Below are 13,439 nucleotides of genomic sequence, written 5' to 3'. Positions count from 1 at the left end.
TCGATACAATGGATGGATGCATGGATTGTGATAAGAGCTGTACAAGCCCCCAATAAAATGGTTTGTTTTAAAAAAAGAGCAAGTTTCAGTGTCTCTTCGGCATCCAATTTTCATCTTTCCTTTCTTTCTTTCCTGTCTTTTCAAGCACCTTTTGCTTGCCTCATGTGCGATGTTCTTTACGTCGTCCCACAGCTCATCGGGTGTGCTGGTACTGTTTCGTGCAGCACACCTGTTCTTACAATGTTCTATAAGTTCAGTCGGAATACGCTCAAGGCCATATTTTTCCTTTGGTGGTCTTGCTTTAATTTTCTTTAGCTTCTGCCTGAACTCACATAAGATGCCTTTGATGGTTTGTTTCACAGTCAGCTCCTGTCCTTGATTTTGCTGCGGCTAATTAAGCTTCTCTATCATATCTGCCTACAAATGTAGTCAATTTGATTTCTGTGTATTCTGCCTGGAAAAGTCCATGTATATAATCATGTATATGTAGTTGCTTAAATAATTTTATACTTATTAATATTTAAATTACTTATTAAAATTATAAATAATTATAAAATAATATTTAAATTCCTTATTATGATCCTTCTATTTTAGCAACATATTTGTCCTATTTCAAAGTGCCATATGTTTATTTTTTATTTTATAATAGCTCTTAAATACTAATGTTTTATCAGTAATTGAACATAACTTTTCTAGTTTATGTAACCATACGCAATATTTACATTTTATTATGCTTTCCTCAATTTCCTTTTGGAAATAACATTGAAGATTGTCTTTTTGTCTGGTGCTTTCATCGTGGCAAGATGTCTTCACGGCGTGTTTGCAGCATGACATGGATGTGGACTTTAAAGGCCAGGTTCCACTTCACTCAAGTTCTTAGCTAAAGGCGTCTTTATCATAAGCTATTCAACAACCACTTTATTTTAAATTATAAAGAATTCTTCCATTCGTTTTTTTCTTTTTATATTTTCTTTATGCCACTAATTATCATCTAGCTTTGTAAATGGACAGGCATTAGATGTATAGACAATAAATAGAAAGATTTACCTTACTTGTTTCTCTCTATTCCAGAAGGTCTGGTCCAGTCTGTTCAAAACCACCAGCAATTCTGCAGGGAGAGAGGTGGTGTGTCTCTCTTCTGAAGATTAAAGGCCATGAAGCGCTATGGGGCAGTCCTACTTTATCTGAGAAGGTTGCTTTGAGACAGAATTGACTTGTCAACATTACAACAATAGAAGCTGCAAAGTCTCCAAAGGTAAAATTTTTTCCTCTTTTTTTCATCACCAAATCCCCAATTTCTAGTGTAGCCATTCAATAAATATTTATTGAATAACTTAATGAAGATGAGTATATTTTCAACATATTTGAAGAAAAATTATAGTTCATTTCCTATTAATATTCTTTCCTATTTTATCGAAGGAAATTTCATTTATTTTGTTTTTACTTTTAAACTGATATTCTCAAGAACTATTCAGAAATTCTATTATTTAAATAAGTCTGCAGCCACATGGGTTACCTGTACATTAATTTTTGAAAGATTTTTAAAAAATCTTAAGTCATTAAATAGTTAAATTCATGGTACATACTTTTTATTTTATTTTATTCACTGTCACTACTGTTCAGCTTGTTTGGATTTATCTGGGTCAAATCAGAATCTAATTCAAAGTAAGCAGATGGCAGTTGATTCTCCCCATTGCCAGACAGTTTACTGAAAACTGTGCAGCTCCACAAAGACAAGATTCACCGGAAACCTAAAGAAGAACTTTCACTTACACTTAATCTGGTTTTCCTGTGTAGACACAAACATAGGGTAGACACTTTTTGTTTTTGTCACCATCAATTAACATCCCACTGAAGATAAACAAGCTGAAAAATAAATCAAAACCACTCTGAAAGAAAATTTTAGATTCTTTTGTTGTTGTTGTTGTTGCAACCTTTTCACTATTGTGTTGAATGCAGTATTTAGAAACTATATCCAGAGAAACTCAAAAGGAGGAACTTCTCTAGTTCTACGGAGTGCCCTCTACCTTGGCCAGCCCTCTGTTTCCACTAAGTTTTCCTTGACCCGAGAGCGTCGGTAGGAACAAAAAGAATGAGAGTTGCAAAGACACGAAATTGTGTTTGATCTTCCCATTAAGGTTTCTTGCTTTGTTTTTCTCTTGGGAGGGAACAAAAAAGTACTTTAAAATATAAGATTCATATTAAAGATTAAACGATTTCACGAAATGATCTCTTATTGATTGCTTCTCATAATTATTTTTTAAATTGGGAGTCATATTTGGATTTTGTTTTTCTCTGCTTATCACTAGTAGAGTATCAGGAAGGAGCTTATCACTAGTAATGTATCAGGAAGGACTTTCTATGAATGCAAAAAAAGCTTGTGTCAGTTAAACTCTAAAAAGTTAAACATCCAATTTAGCATGATATTATTAGTCATAAAATCTGCTCTTGTAATAGCTTCTCTACTAGAAACAATTAAACTTAAATATTCCACTTTTACGCTCATTAGCACTATTCATTCCTGAAATAGAGAGCACGTCTGTTTTAGGGACCTTATGTTATGAGATTGTTCTACGTAGAGACAAGGATATGAACACTTTACAATTAGATTTATTCACAATTAGCATGCTATAATACATTCTGGAAGCATGCTTAGTCTTTCTTTGTTCTAAGAATAACAAACTTGTGATGGCAGCATTTGTGCAAACATGCTTGACACAATGGATGAATGTATGGATGGTGATAAGTAATGTAAGAGCCCCCAATAAAATATGTAATAAAAAAATAAAAAACTTACCTTAAAGCATTTTAGCCAAGTATTTGTATCCACTGAGAAACAAATATCATTGATTTTTCAAATTTTGCATTGATCTGAAAATAAAATTAAGCCAGCAATATTAATGAAGGGGAACATAAATTCAATACAAGTACTTTTAATAGAAATTATTTCGTTAGGACATTTTCCCCTACCACAATTTCTTGACCACCCAAGATGATGACAAAACCGGTTAAGTAGTTATAATTGATCCATCTGCATACTTCATAGCAAATTTCCCATAACACCTTTATTTTTTTAATGAGCAACCAGAGAGTCATATATGGAGACTAAATAAAAAATAAAAGGTAGAAAAGCCACAATTTGTCTAGCAATGCAAGACTAGGAAAAACGTGTGCATGTGTGTGTGTTTGCTCATTGTTAGGCCATATTATAAAAGTGTGTTAAGACTAGTGAAATTGAAATAGCTCCTAAGAGATTCTAGAAATCACGATGAGTGCAGTGGAGTTCCCCATGTGTTAAGTTTTGAAGAATTTTTCAGATTTTATCATTTTTTGCTAGAAAAAATGATGTTCCTATTAAAGTTCAAATGTTTAGATGGAAAGCAGGTGAATGTTGTCTCTTTTGTTCCCATATGACTGTGCTGAATACAAAGATATGAAAAAAAAATGTCTCTGGAGTCACGGTATTCACTTAGGAACAAAGCTTCCCGGGCCCGTTCTTTTGACATGCCAGCTTATCGTTTCCACCTACGTGTATTAGAGAGAATCATGCAGTATACACACTGGCTTCCTAGAGTCCCTTCCTGAATTTCTACCACAATTATAAGCATAATGTACATATTTAGAAATAAAGCAGCTCTTTGTTTTAACATCTTGGCAGTTAGTTCTTCAATTTCCTTAGACAAAGTTTGACTAAGACTGTCATAAAAGCAAGCAACAACCATCAGTAAGGCAATGTTTACTTAAGTTAATGTAAACTAATGTCAACTTTCTTTAAAATAACAATGCAAAACAAAATTGAAAGATATACACATGTTTCTCAATTACAATTATTTGCTCCTAAAAAACCCTGGTAGCATTATAGTTAAGCACCAGATGACAAATTTAAAGGTTGGCAGTTTGAACCCAACAGCAGGCACAGAAGAGAAAATACCTGGTTATTTGTTACTGTGAACATTACAACCTAAGCATGAGTCCTTAGATCTGGAGCCGCACCACAGTCTTGGGAAATAGCAAGGCCAATTGGCATATTGTACTCCCTAAAGACAGTGTTCTACACCCTACCTTGATGAACAGCAACTGGGCTCTTCAAAAATCTATGATGGATATCTTAGATTAGATGTTTGGTCTCTCCCCATCTAGAGCAAAGAACAATGAAGAAAATAGTTTAATGGACTAATACACTATGTCAATTTATTCATCTATGACCCTGAGACTATAAGAATGAGATGGTACCCAGCTTTCAACTACCAACTGTTTTGAAAGAAGAGGGATACATTCTTTCACATTGTAGAGATTTCAGTCAATGACATGAGACATAATTTGTTGGGATTTTTAAATGGGAAATTGGTTTTCTCCATAAACCATCACCTAATATACATACCAAATATTGAAGCCAAGGACACTGTATGGGACAGTTCTATTGCTTTGTAGTGTGCTATAGTCAGAATTGACAGTGGCACTTAACAACAAGAACAATGACACACACTATCTGAGACTCTATAGAGAGATTTAGATGTATTTATATATTAGGTCTCTCCTCTCAGCTTATAATCATAAGCATAAGAGAAAAATTGTATGCTTGTCTGTGTATTTGTGTAATACACATCAATATTAGTCAACAAAGAATCTAAAACAAAATCCCGTCTTTGAAATAAAACACTTTGTCTAATTTGTGATAAATGAGGACCAAACATGTTTATTTGTGTTCATTATTTGGGCCTCTCCTTTTTTCATCTTCTTCTCATTCTTTCTGCCTGGTTTCTTCTTCCTTGTTTCACATAGACACATGTCAGTGTGTTCATACATTCTTCCCAAGGTTTACTTTCCCGGCAACATTTTTTATTGAAAAATAATTGAGACGTAGTCATATTATTTTATTAAAATTTAAATGTTATTAAAATATGATAAATAATGCCTGGCTAGAAAAAGTAAAAAGGAGATGTGACTTATTAAGGAAAAGGATAAAAGAAGAATAACTCTATACGTCCAAGATTAGTTCATTTTAGAGTAATAACTAACATTTTCTTCATTGAATGTTGATGTAAGTATGGAAAATATAAGAAGACTTTTAATAATTATTAATGACTCCTGGTTGGGAAGGTAAGAAGATTTATCTTTCTTTGTGAGCTTTTGTCATTCTTTGAGAGTAGGAAAGAAGGTGTATTTGAAAGGTCTTTTCCTCTTCTTCCTCATCACTTCCCCCAGTTCCACTGTTTCCTTTCTCTCTTCTTTCATTCTTTCCATTATAAGGACTGGGTATTTAGCAAATATTTTAAATGAAATGAGACCCTGTTGACACAATGGATAGGAGCTTAATTGTTACCAGGTATTTCAGCAGTTCTAAACCACCAAAAGCTCTGTGGGGGGTTTGGAGGGTGGAATGACTTAATTATCTATTTTTGTAAAGACAACTGCCCAGGGAATGCTACAGGGCAGTTCTACTCTGTAATATAATTCATTGTGACATCATATGATTGTAGAAGACAACAATACCAGTTCTTGAAGTAAGAAGTGAGGTGTGATATCACCATTTCTAGTAATAGGCCACCAAGAAGAAAGGGGTCTTTTGATTTGGAGGGTAGAATTCTGAAGGTGAAGTTAAGGGAGAGGAAGAATATAAACCCCAGGAACCTAAGCCTAAAGAATTACCATTTCCCAGTAGGGTAGAACTAGTTGATTTTGAGCTTATTCTGACGAAAACCAATCCCATGTGTGTCAAAGTAGATCTGTCCTACATTGGATCTTTTATGGCTATAATCTTTGGGAACTGGTTTAAAGACCTTTCTTCCCAGATAACTCTGGGTAGTCTCCAGCTTTCAACCATTAGAGTAGTAGCTGAACATTCAAACCATTGGTTCCTGCCAGGGACTCCTCACAAGGAGTGTTGTTGCTGTTAGTTACTGTGTAGTCTATTCTGACTCATAGAGGTCCTATGGACAGAGCACTGAACACTGTCTGGTTCTGTTGCATTCTCACAAGTTTCTGTTTGAACTCCTTGTTACAGCTAGTGTGTCCATATATCTTTTGGCATACCTTTGCTTTTTTGTGTGTGTGTGGACCCGCTATTTTACTAAGAATAAAGTCCTCATCCAGCTACTAATTCCTCCTGTTAATGTAAAGAGTACATGAGAGGAAGTATTTCCATCCTCATTGTTAAGGTCCACTCTGCTGATTCTACTGATACAGATTTGGGAGTTCTAGCACTCCATATATGTTCATATTCTAGCCAAACCCACAACTCAAAGGCATTTTTTCTTTGGTCTGTGTTATTATTGTTCTCCTTTTGTAGGTATATAAAGTGATTGAAAATACGATGATTCATTTCAGCCACACTTTAGTTTTCAAAGTGACATCTTTCCCTTTTAATGCTTTAAAGAGATCTTTTGCATCATATTTCCCCAATAAGTTGTTTATTTCTCTGAATACTACTTCCATGGAAGTTTATTGTGAATCCAAGTAAAACGAAATCATGACAGTTTTAATACTTTATGGACAACATGCCTATTGGTTCAGAGGTGAGTGCTTTTCTTTTCTTTATGTTAAAGTATAATACATACTGAAACCTGTTGACATTGATCTTTAGCAATAAGTGCTTCAAGTTCTCTTTACTTTTGGCAAACAACGGTACTAATGAGTTATCTTTAAATTCTTATGTGACATTCTTCTACTTACAATTCAGCTGCTCAGATTACTCTTTCAGTATCTATACTGAATTAGCATGGTGAAAGATTTAAAAAACTAATGCACACTTTTCCTTATTTCAAAACACAGATTATTCCCTTGTTTTTTTCAACAACTACCTCTAGGTGCACATATATATTCTGCTTTCACCCAAGATCCAGATGATATCAGCAATCTCCTCCCAAGTCTTATTATGAATCTGGCTTGCATTACTGGCAGTTCCCTTTGGATGTACTGTTGCAACAATTAGCGAACAAGATTAATTACTCAAGTGTACAGCAGTCTATTTGATCAGAGGACTCATCATTCAAAAGCCCTTTGATGAGTGGGAGGGAATCTGAGCTTATATCTTTCTGTTGTTGTTAGGTGCAATGAATTCCATTGCAAACAATGTCCAATCCTGTACCATCGTCACAATTGTTATTATGTTTGAGATCATTGTTGAAGTCATTGCGTCAATCCATCTGGTCATGTGTCTTCTTTTTCACTGACTCTCTGTTTTCCCAAATATGGTGGCTATCTCTAAGGGCTGATCTTTCCCAAAAACATCTCCCAAGTTCGTAAAACACTCTCTCTCCATCCTGGTCACTAAGGAGCATTTCACTGCACATCTTCCAAGATAGATTTGTTATTCTTCTTGAAGTTCATGGCATTTTCGTGATTCTTCCTAGTATCATAATCCAAATACAATAACTCTTCTTGATTCTCCTTTTTCATGTTGAACTTATTTTTTCATGTACATGAGAGCATTGAAAATGCCGAGGCGTGGATCAGATACTTCTTAGTAGTCAAAGTGACATCCTTGCTCTTCAACACGTTAAAGAAATTTCACGCAGCATATTTACTCCAATGCAATTTGTTGCTTGGTTTCTTGATATGCGTTTCCATTATTGTTGGTAGTTGATCATATCACATGCAAGTAAAATCTTTCTGCAGAATTTTGAACATTTCCAGTAATACAACTTCAAGGCATTGCTAGAAATCCAAACCAGGTTAAGAAGCTGTGGAACTATGAATATCATTCATGGTGGCAAATGGATCTTGCCTCAAAGCAAAGAATAACAGAAAGATATTTACTTGTGGTTTATCAAATATGAAGAAGTATTCAACTATGTAGATCATAACAAACCGTGGATAGGTTTGAAAACAACAGGAAATCTGGAATACAGTACTCTACGGCACATGCGTGGAACCTATATATGGACTAAGAAACAATCCTTATATCAGAATAAGGAAATATTGAATAGTTCACAATCAGGAAGGGTGTGGTTCAAGTTTATGTCCTTTTACCACACTTGCAATGGAGGCTGTAGGCTGAGAAGATAATCTGAGAAGCTAGAGTATATTAAAAAGGATGGGGCAGAGAATTGTAGCAAAACTTATTAAGAACACACAGATGACAAACTTTGCTGAGATCAAGAAGTACTGGCAAATGAAGATTGAGGACTGAGCCTTTAGTAGGAATTGTAACAATGTGAAGAAAACTAAAATCTGCTTGACTGGACCAACAGACAGTATTATGATACATGTGGAAAAGGCTGAAGTTGTCAGAGTTCATCTTCCTTTGATATTTCCTTCTATAGATTGTAGAAACAGTTTTCTTTATGTTCTTGTTAAGTTTTTCCCTCTCTGACCTAAATTAACACCCCTGGGAGAGCTTTCGCTGTCTTCTCATCTGCACTCACATTATAGACTTACTCCTGAAGTCTCTTTTGTATAGCGAGAAGCAAAAGACATTGGAATTGAGCAGAATTTAATATTCAGATTTCACTGATAAGGGATGGAAATACCATGATTTCTTCATTACTTAGGTAATAGGATAAAATACTGAGGATGCCTGGATGTCTCTTTGGCAAATATTTCCATGTAGGAAGGTGAATTTGCATGCAAATTATATTCCATGGGAGTCAACTTCAACTACAAAATTTCATGATAGCACATACTAACCTAAAGCTATTAAAATTAGAAATACTTTAATGCTGTCAGAGCTTCTTAGCATGAAGCCATATATCTATGATGAATATGACATGTGTGAGATGGTCTCACTGAGTACTTTGTTCTATGATTCAAACAAAATTTCTTAAACTGTTAAATTTCAAAATTGTCATGATAATTACCATTCCCTCATTTTTGTCCAAATTCTGGGAACCATTTTATGTCGTCTTAAGTTTCAAAATGTAAACATCAGCCTCAAATAGAAGATGATAGCATGTCAAGTGGTCAACAGGTCACAAAAATAAATTATAAGCAATGATGAATATATATACGCAGATAGATCAGGTCTAAGGTTTTCATCCTAATACAACTACCAAATGTGCAGATTAAAGCAACTCTGAAGTCACTTTTCCTAATAGTAAAATATAGTACATCACTGTCTTCTATTTTATATTTTATTTAATTTATAAAACATCTTTAGGGATCTTTAAAGTAGATGACTAAAAATTAACTTTTTTGTGGTCAAACTCAATAAATATTATCTTTTATTATTTTCTTTCAATAATATATAAATACATACTCTTGTTCAAGTCAGCGTAGTCTTTATAAATATTTGCATAAAATACTATTTTTAATAACTATTATTGCATTTCTTCCCTGAAATATGAACTTTGAAAATTTTACTTATTATAAAGAAACCGAGTCTCAGATTGAGATTGGTTACCTAATTAGTGACAAAGAAAATGTTTAAGATCCCCTGATGGGCTACTAACTTTACATCTACTAGAGTGATAAGTAAAAACTAATAAACAGAGTTTTAAGATGGTTTATATTTTTATATATTAGCCTCAATAATAAATCTAGTGTTGTGCAAAGAAGGCACTCAATAATTATATTTTCATTGATATAAACCAGTTTGCATGCTACACATTGTGATATAACAAAATGTGGAGTTTTTAAATCAAATTATCATGAAAATACCCTCTTTGTTTAGGATCTGACAAATTGAGATTTTAGATCTTATCATGTATTTTATTTTATTTACTTTAATTGGTTCTTACCTAAGCTCTTTTCTTAGGCTTCTGAAATTTTGAAGTAGTATGAAATGGAAATAATATAAAGATTAAATCCAAAATCCAGGCTTTATTTAGATGAAGAAATTTATATTCCCATTATAGCAAATAGTGAAAAGACATTGGATGTTAATGCAGGTCCAATGACACCGTACTCTGTTTACAACATACTTTATTGCTCTGGATGATAGTCATATAATTTTGATCAAAGTTCAGAAACAGAGAAACAGACAAGAGGCAAACAATGAGTATTTTGTTGGCATTTTCCCCAATAATTCCAAGATTTACTTTAAGGGGAGGCTATCACACTTCTTCTTTGGAAATACTTGGGAAATAGACACAGGTCTGTTATTTGATCCATAGTTAATTCTAATTCCTTAAGTAACTTCTATTTCTAACAAGAATGCAAATTAGAAGAGAAGAGCCAAGAAATCTAATTAGTTGACATATTTTTACTCCTTAGGTTAGAATCTACAGGTCAGTAGAGCTACAGACTCATAACAGTTTATCTAAGAAAATTAAACTGCTTTTTAAATGCTGAAAATAAACAGCCTCAAAAACAGTTTCTGCGTATGTAAGGATTTGACCTCTATATATATTGCTTTTGAAAGATACAGTGCAAAGACATCACTTACTTTGTTTTCGTCAAATATGAACTAAGTCAAAAAGCTTACAACTACAAAAACTCTGGCTAGCAGTTTAAAGGCCAATAAAGAAATAATTTACATTTTTAGAAAGAGGGAAAAGTATACAAGTTTCATAATACATGAGAAATATTTTAATATCAGTGCATTTTTAAAAGTATATTTTTAATTCTAAAGACAGATTGCAATGCTGGTATAATGTCCTATTGCTTGAAATGTTTTGAGGAGAATCAGGAAATTTAGTAACAGATTTATGACTTTTACTACAATGTGCTCTTTGTATATTGGTATTGCTATGAATTTTAAGATTCATAGTGAGTGTCATCAAGACGTTATCATTTTTCCTTACTTGCTTTTAAATACCATATTCCTAAGGGGTAGGATCATAAGAACATCTTGCATTTCTAATCTTAATATTTTATATAAAAGAAACCACTTTAATTCCCCTCAGAGCACTTAACAGAATAACAAAAAGTATCCTGTATCATCTTTTACTACTGCTCTTATATGCAATTTACACACAGATATGTGGGACAGGCCTTTCTTTAAAAAATGTTTTAGGAAATATGCCAGAATTCTAAAATATCTAGACAAAACACAGTTTTTATTGTATAGAGACACAACATTTCTTTGTCTAAAAACAGATGATAAAAGAAGCAATCCCTGATCATGACTGATCATGAAAAGAAACCCCAGGAGCATAGAGACACTATAAAAAGATCGAGGAGGAAGTCATTATGCTGTTGAGGGAATAAGAAATTTAAGTCAGAGAGTTGTGAAATGTTCTCATTATAGGTCAGCTCCATAATTATCTGACGACTGTAGACAGAGTCACTTCTTAATCGAAAGAATGAATCATTATTGCTATTGATTCAGACCAAGATGTTTGAAAATAATGAGTGTAGTAACTAAGCCATAAATTTAGAAATAATTCCAACAACTTCTTTACTAACGTTCTTGTTTTTTATTAAATCATTTTATTGGGGGCTCGTATAATTCTTATCACAACCCATCCATCCATCCATTGTGTCAAGCACATATGTACATTTGTTGCCATCATCATTCTCAAAACATTTGCCTTCTACTTGAGCCCTTAATATCAGCCCCTCATTTTTCCCCTCCCACCCTGCTCCCCCTCCCTCATGAACTCTTCATAATTCATAAATTATTATTATTTTGTCATATGTTACACTGTCCGATGTCTCCCCACACCCTCTTCTCTACTGTCCATCCTCCAGGGAGGAGGCTATACATAGATTCTTATAATCGGTTCCCCCTTTCTACCCCACATTCGCTCCACTGTCCAGGCATCGCCACTCTCACCACTTGTCCTGGAGGGGTCATCTGTCCTGGATTCCCTGTGTTTTCAGTTGCAATCTGTACCATTGTACATCCTCTGGTCTAGCCAGATTTGTAAGGTAGAATTGGCATCATGATAGTGGGGGGGGGGGGGCATTTAAGAACTAGAGGAAAGTTATATGTTTCATCATTGCTACCCTGCACTCTGACTGGCTCATCTCCTCCCCACAACCCTTCAGTAAGGGGTGTCCAGTTGCCTACCGATGAGCTTTGGGTCTCCACTCTGCACTCACCCTCATTTACAATGATATGACTTTTTGTTCTTTGATGCTTGATACCTGATCCCTTAGACAGCTTGTGGTCACACAGGCTGGTGTGCTTCTTCCATGTGGGCTTTGTTGCTTCTGAGCTAGATGGCCGCTTGTTTATCTTTAAGCCTTTAAGACCCCAGACGCTATATCTTTTGATAGCTGGGCACCATCAGCTTTCTTCACCACATTTGCTTATGCACACAATTTTCTTCAGCAATCATGTTGGGAAGGTGTGCATCATGGATTGCCAATTTCATAGAATAACATGTTCTTGCATTGAATAAGTACTTGAGTGGAGGCCCAATGTCCATCTGCTGCCTTAATACTAAACCTATAAATATATGCATGTAGATATATTTCCCCACACTCTTATATAAATACATTTACATATGTACATGCCAGTATTTAGACCTCTATAAATACCCTTTGTCACCTAGTTCTTTCCTCTATTTCCTTTTACTTTCTTCTTGTCCCACTATCATGCTCAGCCTTCATTTGGGTTTCAGTAATTTCTCTCGGTTACATTGTCCTTGTTGAATCCCTACCAGACCTCTCACACCCTCCTTGCTATTGATTTTGGATCACTTGTTGCTCCACTGTCTCTAGGTTGGTCAGCACAACCTCCTTATCCCCACTTCCCCCTCTCCCGTGTTCCCCAGAGAACATTGGTCCTGTTGTTTTCTCCTACAGACTATTCATCCAGCCTATCTTATGTAGATAGATCTGTAGAGATAATAATATGCATCAAAAACCAAGCAATAGCAAGATAGGTGATGAATGAGAGCACAGTGATGACAACAAAAAAGAAAACCAATGACCCGTAAAAGAATAAATTAATTAAAGGGAAAAAAATTTTGTAAAAGAATGAAAAACCTGTAAATAGATCAAGGTCTGATTTTTTATCTCTAGGCGTGTACTTCAGTCAGGTCCAATGGGGTGGCCTGGCCCCAGATCTGTCCTTTGTACTCCCTTGGGGGTTCCCTGCTCTGTTCCCATGGCTGCTCTCCCGCGCACGCCTTTAGTGGTTTGCCTCAGTCCGGACCAGTCCCGACACTGAGTCTCCAGTGTTGTCCCCCTTAGGGCCCTGGGCCAGCAAGGGACTGTGGGTCTCCTAGTGGGCTCAACCATATGGTTCACTCTGTGCATTGGCTGTTCAGAACGGGGATATCATCCTCCAGGCTTGGTGGTCCAGGTTGTGCTCCACTCTCTCTTCCTCCCCCTTCATTTGCTCCTGTGTGCTCTGATCAGACATGCCCCTCTCCCCTAGCTGCAGCTTCAGTGCCATCCTCTTAAGTAAATTCTTCTGCAGGGAGGGGCAGTTGTCTATGTAGCTGGTATGGGGGCCGAGTCCTCAGGTCCCTCCACTGGCGCCCCACTCCTTGCCAGCACGCTGCACTCATCTGGCACTGACTTTAAGTCTGATCCCTCTTTCCCTGTGGAGACACAAACAACACCCTCCTCTTGGGTGGGTCAGTGCCCTATTCCCCCGCCACACA

The sequence above is a fragment of the Echinops telfairi genome, unplaced genomic scaffold, assembly GCF_000313985.2.
Source record: "Echinops telfairi isolate 266 unplaced genomic scaffold, ASM31398v2 ScPeMD7_1;HRSCAF=3_0, whole genome shotgun sequence".
NCBI classification, from domain to species: domain Eukaryota; kingdom Metazoa; phylum Chordata; class Mammalia; order Afrosoricida; family Tenrecidae; genus Echinops; species Echinops telfairi.
Note: the sequence above shows the minus strand (reverse complement) of the source record.